Below are 19,979 nucleotides of genomic sequence, written 5' to 3' on the forward strand. Positions count from 1 at the left end.
AAGACTCATTACACCGGGTGTCTAAAGAACTTCAATGGCTGTGATGCGCTTTGAGATAATGACATCAACAAATTGCATTTAGATAGCGCCTTTAATGTGGCAAAACATCATAAACTGCTTCACAGAGGCACTTAATAAGCAAAATGTGATACCAGAAGGGGAGTATTCAAACAGGTGAGTTTAAACAAGCAACTAAAAAGCAGAGAGAGAGAGAGAGGTGAAAAGGTTTGGGGAGCAAGGAGTTTAGGCTCTACCACCAATGGCGACGCAATGAAAATCGGTGATGTGTAAGAGGCCGGAATTGGAGGAACATGGAGATTTCAGAGGGTTGTGGGACTCCGAGACGTTACAGGGATAGGGAGTGCCAGGGAGGGATGTAGAACATTTCAAAGTTGAGGCATAGCCTAATAACAATTGAGAATGAAAGCAGCTCAGGCTAATCAATGGGAGGTGTGACTCTACATTGAGTGATTTACGATCATACAAACAGGTCCAACAAGTAAACAGGAGATTTCCAGTTTTAATTAACTAGGAACAGGATACACAAATCACGATCAAAGATTCAGAGTAACATTCCCAGTGATGGTGATTGTCCACAAAACACTCAAGGGAGAGAGAGAGACCACCCATGGAGCGCTGTGTCCTGGTCTACTTAGTGAACCCACTGAAAGACATTGCGACCTTGGAAACGGTTCAAGGTAAAACCGCAACCATATTTCCAGTAGACTGAGCTATTGGAAAGAGTAATGTCCCATTCTCATCACAGGGAAAAAATAAACCCAGGCTGGAAAAGGACGCAAGCCAAGTTTTTAAAAATGAAAATCACAAAATGGTTTGAAAGCCTGGATGCGGAGAGAGATTTTTTACAACAAGCTTTTAGCTTCCTTGGGTAGTCCCAGGATATATTATTCAATTGGAGAGAGATTGAGGTGCAGATGGATCTGGGTGTCAGAGTGTACTTGTTGCCTTCACCTGCGTGCTAGCTCAAAATGGCAAATCTCCAAGAGTGGCTATTCCCGATTGAATGTTCCACCGCAGCTTCAGCCAGACGGCACGGTGGCACAGTGGTTAGCACTGCTGCCTCACAGCGCCAGGGACACGGGTTCGATTCCCGGCTTGGGTCACTGTCTGTGCAGAGTCTGCACGTTCTCCCCATGTCTGTGTGGGTTTCCTCCGGGTGCTCCGGTTTCCTCCCGCAGTCTGAAAGACGTGCTGGTTAGGGTGCATTGGCCATGCTAAATTCTCCCTCAGTGTACCCAAACAGGCACCAGAGTGTGGTGACTGGGGGATTTTCACAGTAACTTAATTCAGTGTTAATATAAGCCTACTTGATTTGATTTGATTTGAGTTGTGTATTAGTATTGTTACATGTATTAGTGTACAGTGAAAAGTATTGTTTCTTGCGCACTATACAGACAAAGCATACCGTTCATAGAGAAGGAAAGGAGAGAGTGCAGAATGTAGTGTTGCAGTCAAAGCTAGAGTGTAGAGAAAGATCAACTTAATGCGGGGTAGGTCCATTCAAAAGTCTAATGGCAGCAGGGAAGAAGCTGTTCTTGAGTTGGTTGGTATGTGTCATCAGACTTTTGTATCTTTTTCCCAATGGAAGAAGGTGAAGAGAGAATGTTCAAGGTGCGTGGAGTCCTTAATTAGGCTGGCTGCTTTTCCGAGGCAGGGGGAAGCATAGACAGTGCCAATGGGTGGGAGGCTGGGCTTTGTTCACAACCCTTTGTAGTTTATTGCGGTCTTGGGCACAGCAGGAGCCTTACCAAGTTGTACAACCAGAAAGAATGCTTTCCGTGGTGCATCTATAAAAGTTGGTGAAACTTGTAATGGACATACCAAATTTCCTTTGTCTTCTGAGAAAGTAGAGGCATTGGTGGGCTTTCTTAACTATAGTGTCGGCATGGGGGGACCAGGACAGGTTGTTGGTGATCTGAACACCTAGAAACTTGAAACTCTCGATCATTTCTACTTCATCCCCATTGATGTAGACAGGGGCATGTTCTCCAATGCGCTTCCTGAAGTCGATGACGATTCCACAGATTCACCACTGAAGAAATTTCTCCTCACCTCAGTCCTAAAAGATTTAATCTCAAACCATGACCTCTGGATTCCCCCACCATTGGGAACATTCTTTCTGGACATCATCTTGTGCTGTCCAAAGTATACAAAGTGAGTTGTTAGCTATTACGCACATGTGAATTAGGAGCATTAGTCGGCCCATTGAGCCAGCTCACCATTCAATAGGATCATGACTGATCTGATTGTGGCATCAGCCTTGGCTCTGTGGTAGTGGTCCCCCCTCCTTTATCAGCAGGTTGTGGGTTCAAATTTTACTCCAGAGCATTAAAATCACAATGCCAGGCAGGTACTGTGGGAGTGCTGCACTGTTAAGGAATATTTTGAATACAATGTTAAATGGAAGTCCAGTATACACATTGAGGTGGTTGTAATAAAAACCCCGTGGTGCTACTCAAAGAACAGAAAAGCTATGTTGGCGTTATACAATCATAGAAAATCTACAAAAAGGAATAAGGCTATTCAGCCCATCATGTCTGGGCTGGTCAACAAAGAGCTGCCCAACCGATACCCCTCAACTCATATCGTAAAAAGGGTAACTGATCGTTTCTGCCATTGGTTTTGGTGGGACTTTTCTATGTGCAATTTGGCTGCCACATTTCCCTTTGTTACAAAAGTAACTGTGGTTTAAACACACTTCATGGGCTGTAAAGCATTTTGTTAGGAAGTTAACAAGGTTAACATTTGAGATAAAAACAAAATAACAAATGAGTAACAAGACTAGGAGGTGTCGAGTGGAGTAATGAGATGCAACTTGACCAGTAACAAGGTTAGCAGGTGTCTGGAGTAATGAGATATGATTTGTCCAGTAACAAGATTAGCAGGTGTCTAGAAGAGTAATGAGATGTGATTTCTCCAGTAACAGGGTTAGCAGCCGTCTGGAGGAGTAATGAGATACGGTTTGTCCAGTAACAAGGTTAGTAGGCGTCTAGAGGAGTAATAAGATGCAATTTGCCCAGTAACAAGGATAGCAGGCATCTAGAGTATTTGAGGTGCCATATCAGATAAACTGTTTACCAGAGATTAGTGGGGTGATACAAACTTGATAACTTCTAAAGGCAAGTAATTTGAGAGAGTTTTACAGCCGAATCCACAGGATGGAATATCAAAGAAACTGAACAATATAACTACTAGCACTGTCACTGGTTTTCCATCCAACAGTGAGGCAGAGGCCTGTTCCATCTAACATTTAGAGCCACAGCAGTTTGCAAATATTCTCCTCTAAAAGATGGAATTTTGTGCCTTTGCTGAACCAGGAAAGGACGTTTTCCCAGACTTGGTCATCTAAGCTGTATTGTACCGTAACTATAAGCTGCATTTGACTTACAGAGTTACCAAAGTGGATGCTGTTTTGGAAAAGTGGTGTCTCAGTGAGTTCAGGGAAGGTGGGTATATTTTGGGATCAGAAATAATATCACATAAAACAGTGTGTTTAATTATTAATATAATAGTGTATTCTAGTCTTTCTAGTCATGTGTTTTTTCTTGTACTTTAATAAATACTCTTTATTAAGTGTTTACGCAATGACCAGACGAGTTCTTCAATGGGTTGTACATTGTTCCTCACATGATTCCAAACAAATATACACCAGTATAGAACCAGTGTTTCAAGTTATCCACCGAAACCTTGCTGCCGTTTACACCGGCGGGATCTTACAGTCCTGCTGACAGTGTACCCCCAGTTTCCCCAGCAGCAAGGGGTGCATTCAACTGGAAAACCGCAGAGGAGGAGGAATGCTGCCCGTCCTTCAGGGTTTTGAGACACTCTTGCAGGTAACATCAGTGGGGTTCTTAACAATTTTGGGACGTCCAGAGTTCAGGAAAAGCCATATAGAAATACATTTTTCCACTTAAGAGATTTTTAAGAAGACAGAAAAAATTTACAGAAGTTAGAAATCGGAAGTGCCAAAGTTCTTGGGAGTTCTAGTTCAAGATTCTCTTAACTTGTAAGTTGAGTTGGTATTGAGGAAGGCAAATACAATGTTAGCATTCATTTCGAGAGGACTAGAGTACAGAAGCAGAGATGAGGCTGTATAAGGCCCTGGTCAGACCACATTTGGAATATTGCGAGCAATTTTGTGCCCCGGAGCTAAGGAAGTATGTACTGGCCTTGGCGAGGGTCCAGTGGAGGTTCACATGGATGATTCCAGGAACGAAAGGCTTGGCGTATGAGGAGCCAATCGGTGGAGTTTAGAAGGATGAGGGGGGATCTCATTGAAACTTACAGAATACTGAAAGGCCTGAAGAGAGTGGACGTGGGGAAGATGTTTCCATTAGTAGGAGAGACTAGGATCCGAGGGCACAGCCTCAGAGTAAAGGGACGGTCTTTAGAACCGAGATGAGGAGGAATTTCTTCAGCCAGAGGGTGATGAATCTGTGGAACTCATTGCCATGGAAGGAGGCCAGGTCACTGAATGTCTTTAAGACAGAGATAGATAGATTCTTGATTGGTAAGGGTTATGGAGAAAAGGCAGGAGAATTGGGTTGAGAAACTTATCAGTCGTGGTCAAATGGCAGAGCAGACTGGATGGGCTGAATGGCCTGATTCTGCTCCTATATGTTATGGTGTTATAAGAAACCGACTCTCTCTTAATAAAGACAGGACAGCTGCTGTGACTAAATATTCCGAGCAGAATGATAATGTTGAGGTAAGGCAGCCAGGGCACATCGGGATCCTTTGATTTTCATGCAGAGTTCTGACAAAAGATAGATGAGTGGCCTTGTGACATCACTCAATTCCTGTTGGGGTGTGCAGCTGTGAGTGAATGATTCTCCTGAGAAATCTCACATTGTTTTTCCGAGTATTTTATGTCTGTTTATTTCTGGCATGAGGCGGTGTGAGCAATAGGTGCTCAGGTCAAGCCACAGAGTCAATGATGTTGTTGCTGACACTGGAGACGGGATGTATCAGCAAACTGAGATGCATCCAATGGAAGGATTGCTGAGATGTAGACCGGGATTCTCTGACCTCGCCCGCTGCTGGGATTCTCCCACCTTGCTTCCATTGGGATTCTCCCACCTTGCTTCCATTGGGATTCTCCCACCTCGCCTCCATTGGGATCTCCCACCTCGCCTCCATTGGGATTCTCCCATCTCGCTTCCATTGGGATTCTCCCACCCTTCCTACCGCTGGGATTCTCCCACCTCGCCCACTGCTAGGATTCTCCCACCTTGCTTCCATTGGGATTCTCCCACCTCGCTTCCATTGGGATTCTCCCATCTCGCTTCCATTGGGATTCTCCCATCTCACTTCCATTGGGATTCTCCCACCTCGCCTCCATTGGGATTCTCCCATCTCGCTTCCATTGGGATTCTCCCATCTCGCTTCCATTGGGATTCTCCCACCTCACCTCCATTGGGATTCTCCCATCTCGCTTCCATTGGGATTCTCCCACCCTTCCTATCGCTGGGATTCTCCCACCTCGCCTCAATTGGGATTCTCCCACCTCACGTCCATTGGGATTCTCCCATCTCGCTTCCATTGGGATTCTCCCATCTCGCCTCCATTGGGATTCTCCCATCTCGCTTCCATTGGGATTCTCCCACCTCGCCTCCATTGAGATTCTCCCACCTTACGTCCATTGGGATTCTCCCACCTTTCCTACCGCTGGGATTCTCCCACCTCGCCTCAATTGGGATTCTCCCATCTTGCTTCCATTGGGATTCTCCCACCTCGCCTCCATTGGGATTCTCCCACCTCACGTCCATTGGGATTCTCCCACCTTTCCTACCGCTGGGATTCTCCCACCTCGCCTCCATTGGGATTCTCCCACCCCACGTCCATTGGGATTCTCCCACCCTTCCTACCGCTGGGATTCTCCCACCTCACTTGCAACTGGGATTCTCCAGTCCCGCTGCAATGAATGGAGATTTGGCTGAGCGCCAAATTCTCCGTTCTCACTGGCAGTGACGGCAGGGCGTGCGAGACTGGAGAATTCCGGACATTGCTTTGAAACAATCATTTGTATTATTTGTTTGCATCAAATGTTGAAAAAAGAGAATTCTTAATCTGAAATGTTAGTCCGTGGAATGAATTATCTGTGCATTATAAATAGTTTTTAATACTGCTGTAAAATAAATATTTTGAACTTAAACACATTCCTGAAAAGGGTAAATAAATATTTTTATGGGAAGATTTTTTTTTCACCCTTAGCAGGGTTTGGCGCATAGCCAATTCTCTGTTCACTGCAGTCAGACTGGAGAATCCAAGCCACGGGCCCGACTGGGATTTTCCAGTTTCACCCGTGGTTGGGAAAATCCCAACCACGGGTGAAACTGGAAAATCCCAGTCGGGGGCGAGGTTGGAGAATCCCAGTCGGGGGCGAGGTTGGAGAATCCCAGCCATGGGCGAGACTGGAGAATCCCAGCCGCGGGCGAGGTTGGAGAGTCCCAGCCGCGGGCGAGGTTGGAGAATCCCAGCCGCGGGCGAGACTGGAGAATCCCAGCCGCGAGCAAGACTGGAGAATCCCAGCAGCGGGCGGTGTCAGAGAATCCCGGCCGCAGGTGATAATGGAGAATCTCGGCCAATAGCTCAGGAATTCTGCTCTCTTGTCCAATAGAGAGAAGAATGGGGAATGAGTTGATGCAGCTTTTTAAAGTGAGGATTTGATGGACAGATGTACAGGAGATATTTCTGCTGGTGAATAAGGTCACAAATATAAAAGAGTCACCAATAAATCCAATAAAAAAACTGAGGAGAAACGTCTTTGCCCAGGGAGAGTGTGGAACTTGCTACCTCATTGTGTAGGGATTTTTAATTCATTCACGGGCTGAGGGCATCGCAGGTGAGGCCAGCATTTGTTGCCCATCCGGGCAACACGGTGGCACAGTGGTTAGCAATGCTGCCTCACAGTGCCAGGGACCTGGGTTGAATTCTGGTCTCGGGTCACTTTCTGTGTGGAGTTTGCACATTCTCCCCGTGTCTGCGTGGGTTTCCTCCTTTGTTTTTGATTTGATTTATTGTATAAGCATACAGTGAAAAGTATTGTTTCTTGCGTGCTATACAGACAGAGCATACCGTGCATAGAGAGGGAAAGGGGAGAGCGCAGAATATACTGTTACAGTCATAGCTAGGGTGTAGAGAAAGATCAACTTTATGCAACGTAGGTCCATTCAAAAGTCTGATGGCAGCAGGGAAGAAGCTGTTCTTGAGCCGGCTGGTGCGTGACCTCAGACTTTTGTTTCTTTTTCCCGACGGAAGAAGGCGGAAGAGAGAATGTCCGGGGTGCGTGGGGTCCTTGATCACGCTGGCTGCTTTGCCAAGGCAGCCGGAAGTGTAGACAGAGTCAATGAATGGGAGGCTGGTTTCCGGGTGCTCCGGTTTCCTCCCACAGTCCAAAGATGTTCAGGTTAGGTTGATTGGCCGTGCTAAATTGACCCTAAGTGTCAGGAGGATTAGCAGAATAAATGCGTTTGGTTACGGGAATAGGGCCTGGGTGGGATTGCGATTGGCACAGACTTGATGGGCCAAATGGACAACTTCTGTACTGTAGGGATTCTATGAAAACAAAATCCCTTGAGAAGGTGGTGGTGAGCTGCCTTCTTTAAGCTGCAGTCTGTGTATCGAAGGTACTCCCACAGTGCCGCCAGGAAGGGAATTCCAGCATTTTGACCTTATGACAATGGTGGTGTATTTCCAAGTGAGAATGGTGTGTGTCTCAGAGAGGGACCTGGGGGATGGTGACATACTCCCATATGATCTTAGTGAGGTGATTAGCAGAGAAACATGTAAAGGAAAGCTAGATATGTACATGAGGAAGAGAGGAACAGAAGGATATTCTGACAGGGTTACATGTTTTTTTTATTCATCCGTGGGACCTGGGCGTCACTGGCTGGTCACCATTTAGGCCTTGATGATGTCCTAAGCTCTGGAATTTCCTTCTTAAATTGTTCTAAAAATTCATTTACAGGATGTGGGTTTGACCAACATTTATTGCCCATCCCTAGTTGGCCAGAGGGCAGTTGAGAGTCAACCACATTGCTGTGGCTCTGGAGTCACATGTAGGCCAGACTGGGTAAGGACAGCAGATTTCCTTCCCTAAAGGACATTAGTGAACCAAATGGGTTTTTCTGACAATCGACAATGGTTTCAAGGTCATCAGTAGATTCTTAATTCCAGATATTTTTTATCTGCTGTGGCGGGATTTGAATCCGGGTCTCTGGAACATTAGCTGAGTTTCTGGATTAGTAGTTTAGTGATAATACCACTAGGCCATAAGAACATAAGAGCTAGGAGCAGGAGTGGGCCATCTGGCCCCTTGAGCCTGCTCCGCCATTCAATAAGATCATGGCTGATCTTTTCGTGGACTCAGCTCCACTTACCCGCCCGCTCACCATAACCCTTAATTCCTTCACTGTTCAAAAATCTATTTATCCTTGCCTTAAAATCGCCTTGTCGTAAGGTAGGAGAAAGCTTGGGTTTGGCATGAACACCAACAGAGACCATTAGGACCGAATGTCTGTGTAGTAATTTAACCAAAATTCTCCCTCAGTGTACCCGAACAGGCGCCAGAGTGTGGCGACTGGAGGATTTTCACAGTAACTTCATTGCAATGTTAATGTAAGCCTACTTGTGACACTAATAAATAAACTTTACAACTTTATAATGCCAGTTTCCCATCAACGAACAGCCTTTACCGTGTACCAAAGAGAAGGGCTGTGTCTGGCTTACAACGAGACAGTTCACATCTCGGGAACCATACGACAATCCGAGTTAAGCAGGAGCTTTGAAAACGCCCACTGATGCGCGATTAAATCACTCGGGAGGCTGGATCGTACCCGGGAAATAAAGGCTTTTATTAGTAACAAGAATGGAGCATACTATATAACAATACAATCCCAGACTAAAGGGTCACCAGGCAGTGCAGTGACCTTTATACTCCTACAGGTAGGCGGAGCCAACTGGAGTGTACCACAGAACAATACCAACAGGTAGAACACCCCAACCCTAACCCAACAGTGACAACAGTAACATATGTACAAGTACCCATAGTGCTAACCATCTATGGTTCAGTACCCATAGTGGTAACCATCTATGGTTCACCACATTCACCCCTCCTTTAAAACAAAGGCCGGTGGGGCAAAAAAAACAGTACGAACTGTCCATATATTCACAAGTTCAGTCGTATCGGAGGGCTGCACCGTCTCTGCGACCTCCTCAACACTGGCGGTAGCGCCGGTTCTGGTGACCGTGATGACCCTCTCTCCAAGGCGGTGTCCAGTGACTCCTCCAGTTCCTCACGGACGGGTGGACCACGAGGTGGCGACAATCTCCTGGACTCAGGAACGCCCCGAGGTGGCGACAATCTCCTGGACTCAGGCAAGCTGTACACGGGAGTAAGAGGATTAAGTGGTGGTCCCAATACTGCCCGCGCCGTGTCAGGAGGGGAGATAAAGGGCAAGGGGTCCCTAACCAGGGGTGCAGGAGCGACGGGGGTTTCCAGGTCCCCTGCAGGCGCCAGATCTCGAATAGAGACCGTGTCTTCTCGCCTGTCAGGATATGCTACATAGGCATATTGAGGGTTGGCGTGGAGGAGATGGACTTGTTCAACCAAAGGGTCGGACTTGCGGGTCCTAACATGCCGCCGCAGGAGGACAGGTCCTGAGTACGTCAACCAAGACGGCAGTGAGGTCCCAGAGGAAGACTTCCTAGGGAAGGTAAACATCCACTCATGTGGGGTAGCGTTGGTTGCCGTACACAGGAGGGACCAGATTGAATGGAGCGCATCAGAAAGTACCTCTTGCCAACGGGAGACCGGAAGACCCTTAGACCTCAACGCCAGTAAGACAGCCTTCCAGACTGTAGCGTTTTCTCTTTCGACCTGCCCGTTACCCCTGGGGTTGTAACTCATAGTCCTACTTGAGGCAATCCCTTTTGAGAGCAGGTATTGCCTCAATTCGTCACTCATAAACGACGAACCCCTATCACTGTGGATATAACTGAGGTAACCAAACAGGGTGAAAAGATCCCGCAATGCTTTGATAACCGTGGCAGCGGTCATGTCTGAACAGGGAATGGCAAAAGGGAATCGGGAGTACTCGTCAATCACGTTGAGGAAGTACACATTCCGATCTGTCGAAGGAAGGGGGCCCTTGAAATCAACACTCAGTCTTTCAAAAGGGCGAGTGGCTTTAATGAGGTGTGCCCTGTCAGGTCGGTAGAAGTGCGGCTTGCATTCAGCACATACCTGGCAGCTTCGAGTTATCGACCTGACATCCTCTACGGAGTAGGTAGATTCCGGGCCTTTACAAAATGGAAGAGCCGAGTGATCCCCAGGTTGGCAGAGATCATTGTGGAGGGCCTGTAGCCGGTCCTCCTGCACACTGGCACATGTTCCACGCGGCAGGGCATCTGAGGGCTCATTGAGCTTCCCCGGACGGTACATGATATCATAGTTGTAGGTGGAGAGTTCGATTCTCCACCTCAAGATTTTATCATTTTTGATCTTACCCCTTAACGTGTTGTTGAACATGAACGCCACGGACCGCTGGTCCGTGAGCAGGGTGAATCGTTTTCCAGCCAAGTAATGGCGCCAATGCCGGACGGCCTCCACAATGGCCTGAGCCTCTTTTTCCACAGCGGAGTGCCGAATTTCAGGGCCTTGGAGGGTGTGAGAGAAAAAGGCGACGGGCCTGCCCGCCTGGTTAAGTGTGGCGGCCAGGGCGAAATCAGATGCATCACTCTCCACCTGGAAGGGGATGGACTCATCAACAGCGTGCATCGTGGCTTTCGCGATGTCAGCTTTTATCCCTTCAAAGCCTAAGCGAGCCTCTGCTGCCAGGGGAAAAGAGGTAGACTTTATGAGCGGACGGGCTTTGTCCGCATAATTGGGGACCCACTGTGCGTAATACGAAAAGAAGCCTAAGCATCTTCTCAGTGCTTTGATGCCTGTGGGTAGGGGAAGTTCAAGAAGGGGACGCATACGGTCTGGATCAGGGCCAAGGACCCCGTTTTCCACCACGTATCCGAGAATTGCTAGGCGGCGCTTGCTGAATACACACTTCTCCCTGTTATAGGTCAGATTCAGGCGAGACGCAGTGCGTAAAAACTTTAGGAGGTTGGCATCGTGGTCCTGCTGGTCATGGCCGCAGATAGTGACGTTGTCCAGGTACGGGAAGGTAGCCCGTAGCCCGTTTTGGTCCACCATTCGGTCCATTGCACGCTGGAAGACTGAGACCTCATTCGTGACACCAAAGGGAACCCTTGAGAAGTGGTAGAGACGACCATCCGCCTCAAAGGCCATATATTTTCGGTCCTCTGTGCGAATGGGGAGCTGGTGATAAGCTGACTTCACGTCGATGGTGGAGAACACCCGGTACTGCGCAATCTGGTTGACCATGTCAGATATGCGCGAGAGAGGGTACGTGTCCAGCTGTGTGTATCTATTAATGGTCTGACTATAGTCTATGACCATCCGGGGCTTGTCTCCAGTTTTAACCACCACGATTTGTGCTCTCCATGGGCTAGTGCTAGGTTGAATGATCCCTTCCCTGAGGAGCCGCTGAACCTCAGATCGAATAAAGATCCGATCCTCAGCTCTGTAACGCCTGCTCTTAGTTGCGATGGGCTTGCAGCCTGGCACGAGATTCTCGAATAAAGATGGCGGGGTGATTCTGAGTGTCGAGAGACTGCACGTGGAGCGTGTTGGGCAATTTGCTGCAGTTCTCCCACTGAAAGTGGAGGGAGTGGCCCATCGTACTGCAGGGTCACACTCCTCAGGTGGACCATAAAGTCTAGTCCCAGGAGTATCGGAGCGCAAAGGTGCGGTAACACGAGGAGCCTGAAGTTCTCATAAACTGTGCCCCGCACCGTTAGGTTTACCACGCAGCTCCCAAGAACGGTAACAGATCGGGACCTTGACACCATAGAAATTGTCTGTCTGACAGTCTGTACTCGGAGACCGCACCGTTTCACGGTGTCAGGATGAATGAAACTCTCTGTGCTCCCGCTGTCAAACAGACAATGTATTAGGCGTCCGTTTACCTCTATGCCCATCATGGACTTGTCGAGTCTGTGAGGCTTGGCCTGGTCCAGGATGATTGACGCCACCATTGAGTCTTGAGTGCAACTGCAGGCACCTGAGATGGTTGATGATGATGACCCCTGCTGGTCGTCTGCGGTCGGTGCCGACCAAAATGGCTGCGCCCATGGATCGCACGTGGTCGATGGCATTGAAAGTGGCGGCACTTGCAGGTCGCACGTGTCTTGCGTCGTCGTCGTGAGGAATGGCGGCGCTCGTGAATCGCACGTGGTGGAAGACCTCGATGAAGCCGGAGACAAGGAGACAGATTCTGGAGAATCACACGCCGCACTGCTTGGCTTCGAGGGTGGTTTAGCTCAGCACACTTTAGCATAGTGCCCTTTCTTCCCACACGCGGAGCAAAATACCGTTCTGGCCGGACATCGCTGACGAGGGTGCTTTGCCAATCCACAGAAATAGCACCGCGGGCCTCCCGGAGCCACCGCCGCTGTCAGGTCCGAGGTTGAAAGCACGATCGCGCAGTTCCTCGGAGCCGCTGGGTAGAGTTGAGTCGGTGGCTGTACTTGCCACGATGTTCCCACGTGGTCGGTGGGGTACGTTTCTAGACTTCTGGAGGCCGTTTCCATCGCATCAGCCAATTCCACCGTCTTAGCTAGGTCTAAGTTACCTTGCTCTAGCAGCCGCAGGCGAATATAGGATGAGCCGATTCCCGCCACGAACGCATCTCGGATCAAATCGTTAGTATACTGGGTCGCCGACACTGGCTTGCAATTGCAGGCTCTGGCTAGCTGCTGAAGTTCGCGCAGGTACTGTCCCGTCGTTTCGCCAGGCTGCCGCCGTCGAGTGACTAGTAGGTGTCGAGCATGAATCTCGTTTGGCGGTTTGTTGTACAGTTTCTTAAGTAGTTCGATGGCCCCTTTGTAGTCTTGGGCATCGCGGATTGTTGAATATACAGTGTCGCTTACCCTTGCGTGGAGGACCCGCAATCTATCGGCGTCATTTTGAATGGCTGTTGAGGCGTCGATATAGTCTTGGAAACACTTCAACCAATGGTCGAAAGTGTTCGACGCTCCAGCTGCACGCGGATCTAAGGTAAGCCGATCGGGTTTTAACATTTGCTCCATGGTTTTTTTTTCAACCAAAAATTTTTACTAATAAAATTGATGCGCGATTAAATCACTCGGGAGGCTGGATCGTACCCGGGAAATAAAGGCTTTTATTAGTAACAAGAATGGAGCATACTGCATAACAATACAATCCCAGACTAAAGGGTCACCAGGCAGTGCAGTGACCTTTATACTCCTACAGGTAGGCGGAGCCAACCGGAGTGTACCACAGAACAATACCAACAGGTAGAATACCCCAACCCTAACCCCAACAGTGACAACAGTAACATATCTACAAGTACCCATAGTGCTAACCATCTATGGTTCAGTACCCACAGTGGTAACCATCTATGGTTCACCACACCCACTCACCCCCCTCATAAGACCATAAGATTAAGGAGCAGAATTAGGTCATTCGGCCCATTGTCCGCTCTGCCATTCCATCATGGTTGATGTGATTCTCATCCCCATTCTCCTGCCTTCTCCCCGTAACCCTTGATCCCCTTATTGATCAAGAACGTATCTATCTCTGTCTTAAAGACACTCAATGACCCGGCCTCCACAGCCCTCTGTGGCAAAGAGTTCCACAGATTCACCACCCTCTGGCTGAAGAAATTCCTCCTCATCTCAGTTTTAAAGGAGCGTCCCTTCAGTCTGAGGTTGTGCCCTCGAGTCCTAGTCTCTCCCACGAGTGGAAACATCCTCCCCACATCCACCCTAACTAGGCCTCTCATTGGGTATGTCTCCTGCCCACTCAATAAGGAAGCTTGTACTCCACAAAGCCCCCCAGGGAGAACTATCGATGATTCCCCCCCCATTCCCCCCTCCTGTTTTGGCTTGTGGAGAAGCTCTTTCTATTTTAAAACTTCTAAGTATGGATCTACGCTGAAAGGAATTGCTTTAAGAAGACTTTGATAATCAGCAAAGGGTTTCGGACCCCAAGCAGTCTGCTGGAGCCCCCAGAAATTAAAAATTAATTTCCCAGACACCGCCGTGAGCAATCAATTAAAACAAAATCACGTTGCTTTCCTCATTTCCTTCGAATGCTTTTAAGTTTTTAATTACTTTAAGTGTAAGTTTATTAGTGTCACAAGTAGGCTTACATTAACACTGCAATGAAGCTACTGTGAAAATCCCTTAGTTGCCACACTCCGGCATCTGTTCGGGTAACACTGAAGGAGAATTTTAACACGGCCAATCCACCTAATTCGCACGTCTTATGGACTGTGGAAAAAAGAATAAAAGGAAATATAGGGGCAGCACGGTGGTTAGCGCTGCTGCCTCACAGTGCCAGGGACCCGGGTTCAATTCCAGCCTCGGGTCACTGTCTGTGTGGAGTTTGCACATTCTCCCCGTGTCTGCGTGGGTTTCCTCCGAGTGCTCCGGTTTCCTCCCACAGTCCAAAGATGCGCAGGTTAGGTTGATTGGCCATGCTAAACTGACCCTAGTGTCAGGGGAATTAGCAGGGTAAACGGGAATAGGGCCTGGGTGGGGTTGTGGTTCGTGCAGACTCGATGGGCCAAATAGCCTCCTTCTGCCCTGTAGGGATCCTATGATTCCATGAGGAGGAAACCCATGCAGACATGGGGAGAATGTGCAGACTCCACACAGACTGTGACCCAAGCGAGAAATCGAACCCGGTTACCTGGCGCTATGAGGTAACAGTGCTAATCACTGTGCCACTGTGCCATTGGAAAGTAGTTGGAAAATTGAACACAAAAGTATTATGTATGCGCTTGACGAAGTGTGGTGCGGAGAAGAACCACAAAGTAGATCTTGTTACTTAAACACTGGGGAACTCTTTATTATTGGTGTGCGTGGTCCCACAGTCAGATCATGGACAGCTTCACCAGGGCCCACCCTGGGAGGAGCTAACCCCACCTCAGGGGTCACAAGACCCACACTCTTAAAGGGACAGTATGCACCCTAAACCCCCAATGTACATATATCACAAAAAGGATGGATTAGGATGATTGGCAGTTGGAGGTCATGTGATGAACCTCCAGCGGTAGGAGGACCAACTGGAGTTGGCAATCCTCAATTAGTTTATTCTGAGCCGCAAAGCCCCAAGTGGAAGAGGAGTCTGCAGACCCAGTACATAAGGTATTTGTCCATTCACCACAGATTCTCTGGGTCTCCCCCAACGCATGTAACTGGGGAAATGTCCGTGGTCGACCCAGGCTGAACGTTAGCGTTTCAATGAAGTGTGAGGAGACCTAGCTGGCCTCAGAATAAAGCCCGTCAATCGTTGCCTGTGGAAACCCATCACGCTTTCTTCCAATGGATCCCACTGATCAGGTTACAGGGAGCTGAGACACACTGAGAGGCGAGGGTTTCCTGAGCTGTGCTGAGAATGGAATTTGGATTCTGGTGGCCCAGGTTCTCAGCGAGGGGGAGTGGGGGGAGGGGGAAGGAAAGACTAGGCCAAATTCCCATCCCAGGGAGCATCCACAAAGGAAAATCTACCCTGGCACCTGGGATTCTTTAGCAGACTGTTTGAAAGAGTAGGTTTTACTTTAAGTGCACAATGGTAGTTATTGTTTGTGGGCAGTTGAGGCAGGGGTATATTTGGGAGTTGTGGTAAACCACTGTTAGCTTATTGCCTGTGTGTGTGTGACGTGCCTGGACATGCCCTTGCCGGCCCTGCCTGGGACTCCTCCCCCCCTGGTCCAGGTATAAAGGTGACTCCTCCCCACCCCCCTGCCTCAGTCTCTGGACCAGTTCATCGGCATGGGTGTGCTCCAAGTCTTTTGCTAATAAAAGCCTATTTGTTCTTGCATACAAACTAGTCTTTGCTTGATTGAGAGTGCATTAGGAGTGTATCAGGTCTTGTGGTGCAGTGGGTAGCGTCCCTGTCTCTGAGCCAGAAGCTCCGGGTTCGAGTCCTACCCCAGGACTTGGCGGCCAATGAATGTCCGTCCATAATGCGGTCAAAACAGGTTGAGTGTCAACCTGCAAAATCCTTCCAAGCACGCCAATGGCTGGTGTTAAGAGCAGGAGAGTCTCCTGGTCAGCCATGTTTGATGTAGAGTGGCGCCTTCCATCTATAAGCCCCTAGCGACAGACTAGTGACCTGTTCCAGGAATAACTGGCCATGGAAAGAGATGAAAGTCTGCTTTAGGTGCGGGAAGAGAATTGGAATTAAATGAAATTTCTGGGAGTGAATTTTACGATTGCACTCATAGCCATAATAGATGTTGACTAAACAAAATTGCTGAAGACTGGGATATTGGAGATGGAGGCAAACTAATTACAAGACACTGGTCAACCTACAGTAAGGATCAGTTGTAGTAGTCGGGTAGGTGTTGTGTAGTGACAGAATAACATAGTATTTACAGTACAGAGAGTGGACAATCAGTTCGACAGATCAGCACTTGAACTTCCTCCCTTCATTTCACCGTACCAATATTTCCTTTTATTCCTTTTTTCTTCATGTGTCCAAAGATATGCAGGTTAGGTGGGTTGGCCATGCTAAATGCAAGGGGTTATGGGGATAGGGCCTGGGTGGGATTGTTGTCGGTGCAGGCTTGATGGGTTCTGCATTGTAGGGATTCTATGATTCTATGATTGGTCATGCTAAATGCAAGGGGTTACGGGGATAGGGCCTGGATAAGATGCTCTGTCAGAGAGTCAGTGCAGACTCGATGGGCTGAATGGCCTCCTTCTGCTCTGTAGAGATTCTATGATTCTATGTTTAGCTTGCTTCACCTTAGCAACTATGTTATTTGCCACCACATGAAAGTGGTTTCCACGCACAGGGCTGCCACATTCTACTGATTTCTGTCCCTGTAGTTTTTTTTCCTATAAGAAGTCTCACAACACCAGGTTAAAGTCCAACAGGTTTATTTGGTAGCAAATACCATAAGCTTTCGGAGCAATGCTCCTTCGTCAGATGGAGTGGTCTCTGTTCTCAAACAGGGCACAGACACAGAAATCAAGTTACAGAATACTGATTAGAATGCAAATCTCTACAGCCAGCCAGGTCTTAAATGTACAGACAATGTGGGTGGAGGGAGCATTCAACACAGGTTAAAGAGATGTGTATTGTCTCCAGACAGTACAGCTTGTGAAATTGTGCAAGTCCAGGAGGCAAGCTGTGGGGGTTACTGATAATGTGACATAAATCCAACATCCCGGTTTAGACCGTCCTCATGTGTGCGGAACTTGGCTATCAGTTTCTGCTCAGCGACTCTGCGCTGTCGTGTGTCGTGAAGGCCGCCTTGGAAAACGCTTACCTGAATATCCAAGGCTGAATGCCCGTGACTGCTGAAGTGCTCCCCCACAGGAAGAGAACAGTCTTTTTTTTCCTCCCAGTGTGACTGAAGTGATTCTCACGTAAAGCAAGGGCGAGTGAAGAGAGGTGCGTGCTGATTGCTCACAACATCGACTGTGAGAGCCGTGCGCTCCCTCTGTGTCCAAAGTGTAAATACTCCTTTTGTTTTTACGATTTGAAGTTGATGACAATTCTATTAGTATATAAATGATGAAGCACTTCCTATAACTCGTTATGAAATATTTTGTGTGTATTAAATGTATTTAATCTTATTCATCAGGTCATGGTTAGGGCGGCACGGTGGTACAGTGGTTAGCACTGCTGCCTCACAGCGCCAGGGACCCGGGTTCAATTCTGGCCTCGGATCACTGTCTGTGTGGAGTTTGCACATTCTCCCCATGTCTGCGTGGGTTTCCTCCGGGTGCTCCAGTTTCCTCCCACAGTCCAAAGATGTTCGGGTTAGGTGGATTGGCCACGCTAAATTGACCCTTAGCGTCCCAAGATGTGTAAGGGGTGGGCCTGGGAATGAAGTTCTTTCAGAGAATTGGGACAGACACGATGGGCCAAAAGGGCGGCATGGTGGTTAGCACTGCTGCCTCACAGCACCAGGGACCCAGGTTCAATTCCTGCCTCGGGTCACTGTCTGTGCGGGGTTAGCACATTCTCCCCATGTCTGCGTGGGTTTACTCCGGGTGCTCCGGTTTCCTCCCACAGCCCAACGATGTGCGGGTTAGGTGGATTGACCATACTAAATTGACCCTAGTGTCAGGGAATTGGCAGGGTAAATATGTAGGGTTACAGTTTTATTTATTTATTAGTCACAAGTAGGCTTACATTAACACTGCAATGAAGTTACTGTGAAATTCCCCTAGTCGCCACAGTCCGGCGCCTGTTCAGATTAATGCACCTAACTAGCATGTCTTTCAGACTGTGGGAGGAAACCGGAGCATCTGGAGGAAACCCACGCAGACACGGGGAGCATGTGCAGACTCCGCACAGGCAGTGACTCAAGCCGGGAATCGAACACGGGTCCCTGGCGCTGTGAGGCAGCAGTGCTAACCATTGTGCCACCGTGCTGCCCTACTGAAGTAGTGGATAGGGCCTAAGTGGGATTGTGGTTGGTGCAGTCTCGATGGGCCGAATGGCATCCTTCTGCACTGTGGGATTCTATGATTCTGCACTGTGGGGTTTCTGTGGGATTCTATGGCGAGTGAACAAGCCCGATTTCAATCTTGCGGCCCGCTGAGATGAAGGAGGGCCAATCATGCGACCTACTCACCAGCCTAGATTGCCTACTTATGGAAGAAAGCCAACAGCGTAGCGTCCTACCGTGCAGCACCTCAACTCCACCTCCAGCGATAGGCTTTGAGCCAATACTGGGGAATCGGCCAGGCATTTTGTGCATGTTCTATTCTTTGATCGCTTTGCGTCCTCTAGCCGTAGGCCTGAGCTCATGCCCCATTTACAGAGCTTTTTAGAATTTTCATTTCTACTTTCGCCACATCTTGCGATAATCGATAAATTAAGCCTTAAAAGCAAGTCTCAATCGCCCAATAGTAATCAAAATAGAGTAAACACATGGAGCTCTGACAGCAGTTACAGTGCCAGTCGTGAAAAGCTGCCTTTACTCTCCAAAGTGTTGCAAGATTTATATCTAAGAGATGTCAAGAATCAATGTTTTCTATGGACCTTTGCCTCAAATCTCTCTGTCCTCAACCGCCCCCCCCCTCCCCGCCCACCGCCCCCCCCCGCCCCACCCCCACCATCCTGCCAGAATAAATCTTGATCTTTTAGTTCATTCGCTCCTCTTAAATAAAATATATCTGCAGTTGTCTGCCGACTCTTACAGTTTAGAATCACCCCAGGTTAACTCACTGACTGTTCTTTCCCCCCCCCCTGCCCCTCAGACTGAGCACCGTGCTCTGCCTCTGGCCAACTAACTGGATGTATGAGAGAATCTGTCACCTTCATCTCTGCTGATACTTCAGATGTTCCAGATCATTAGGCTTAACAGCACCAGAACTGACCTGGACTGAAGTAACTCATTCCTCAGCCTGATGATACAGGCAGCTTGACAAGTTCCTCATTAGTGTGGCCAATTTGGCCCGGTAGAACTCGCTCCTTAAGAGTCCAAAGGTTACAGGTTCCATTCCCACTCCGGACTCAAATATGTACAGTACTGAGAGGGTGCAGAGGTGTTGGAGGTGCTTGTCCTTGCTATAGAAGGAGCACAGCAAAGGTTTACCAGGCCGATTCCTGGGATGGCAGGTCTGTCATCTGAGGAGAGACTAAATCGGTTCGGATTATATTCACTGGAGTTCAGAAGAGTGAGTGGGAATCTCATAGAAACTTATAAAATGCTAACAGGGTTAGACAGGTAGATTCAGAAAGAATGTGATTCTCCCAAAAGCGGAAAACTGTTCTAGATCCCGACTGTTTTCTCAGTTCAACTTCTCACCTGAATCTCCGCACTCTGTGCAATGCAGAGGGTCCCAATTGTGAATCTCATTAAAACCTGGGGGGCAGGGATGGGGGGGGC

Source organism: Mustelus asterias, chromosome 15 (genome assembly GCF_964213995.1).
Source record: "Mustelus asterias chromosome 15, sMusAst1.hap1.1, whole genome shotgun sequence".
Lineage (NCBI taxonomy): Eukaryota > Metazoa > Chordata > Chondrichthyes > Carcharhiniformes > Triakidae > Mustelus > Mustelus asterias.